Here is a 1,061-nt window from a genome sequence, read left to right on the forward strand (position 1 = left end):
ACCAAACAGCAAATGAAAGTTATTTTGATCTCATTCTCTTCCTAAATTCACAGACCAAACAAGATAACTTTCTTGAAAATGCTCAATTTAATTTAGTCAAACAAGAATCTATGAATTCCACATTCTCTACTCAAACCTTGGGCTCAAATAATTTTTCCTAGATAAATGGTAAGTTGGATAAAAAGGAAAATCAATTTCGTGTGTTGTGTAATCATAAAGTACTCATAATTTTATTTTATTTTTTATATTTTATAAGATGGTCATGAGACCAACTGTATTATATGAAGTAGAGATAAAAAGGAAAATCAATTTCATGTGTTGTGCTTTAGAATTACTGGGAAGGATTCAGAGAGTTGAAGTCTTTTGTAATATTTGTGCGTAAAAAGTATTTTTTTCTTCAAAAAAATAAATGTAAAGTAACGCACATCCCAAATTTATGAAGCTCGCCCCTTTTAAACTTTCCCATTTTCGGTGGCATTAAAATAAAATGAATTGGAGGGAAAAGTGTATGACTCTTACTGATGGACACACACATTTATAAAACCGACTCCGCTGGGGATCGAACCCAGAATCTCTGGTTCCGTAGACCAGCGCCTTATCCATTGGGCCACGGAGTCAGACTGTTAATTTTGGCCATTTTCAGTAACATATAACGTTAGTTATTTTCTTTCCTCACGCAACCTTGAGATGTAAAAATGTTCACATTCACAAGTTTTATAAAATAATAGACATAAGTGAATCTACGGCCAAAAGCCGTTTGGTTTGATACTTAGATTGAACTTGATAAACATTTTAAGTATTAAGAAATTATAAGGCACTATTAAATCAGAGTAAAACGTAAAAATGAATTATAATAATTAGGCTTGAGATTCAACATGTTAAAGGGAATGACTATTTAAACATTTATCTTATATTTTAATAGTTTAGTGGGATAGCCGCTAATCTTTTTTTTTTCTTATATGTGATTCAATTTATCTAATTACTATCAATTGTTTGGTCTAACTAATAATAAGATTTAAGAAACTAATAATCTATAGTTTATATATTGAAGCACAAATTTG

At 30.1% G+C, this 1,061-nt stretch overlaps 1 non-coding gene across 1 annotated transcript; it reads right to left on the bottom strand.

The window, feature by feature from the left end:
• Positions 1-544: 544 nt before the first annotated feature.
• On the bottom strand, positions 545-617 carry TRNAR-ACG (transfer RNA arginine (anticodon ACG)). The gene has a single exon. It is a non-coding gene; the product is annotated as a tRNA-Arg (tRNA).
• Positions 618-1,061: the final 444 nt, after the last annotated feature.

Source organism: Malania oleifera, chromosome 12 (genome assembly GCF_029873635.1).
Source record: "Malania oleifera isolate guangnan ecotype guangnan chromosome 12, ASM2987363v1, whole genome shotgun sequence".
NCBI classification, from domain to species: Eukaryota; Viridiplantae; Streptophyta; class Magnoliopsida; order Santalales; family Ximeniaceae; genus Malania; species Malania oleifera.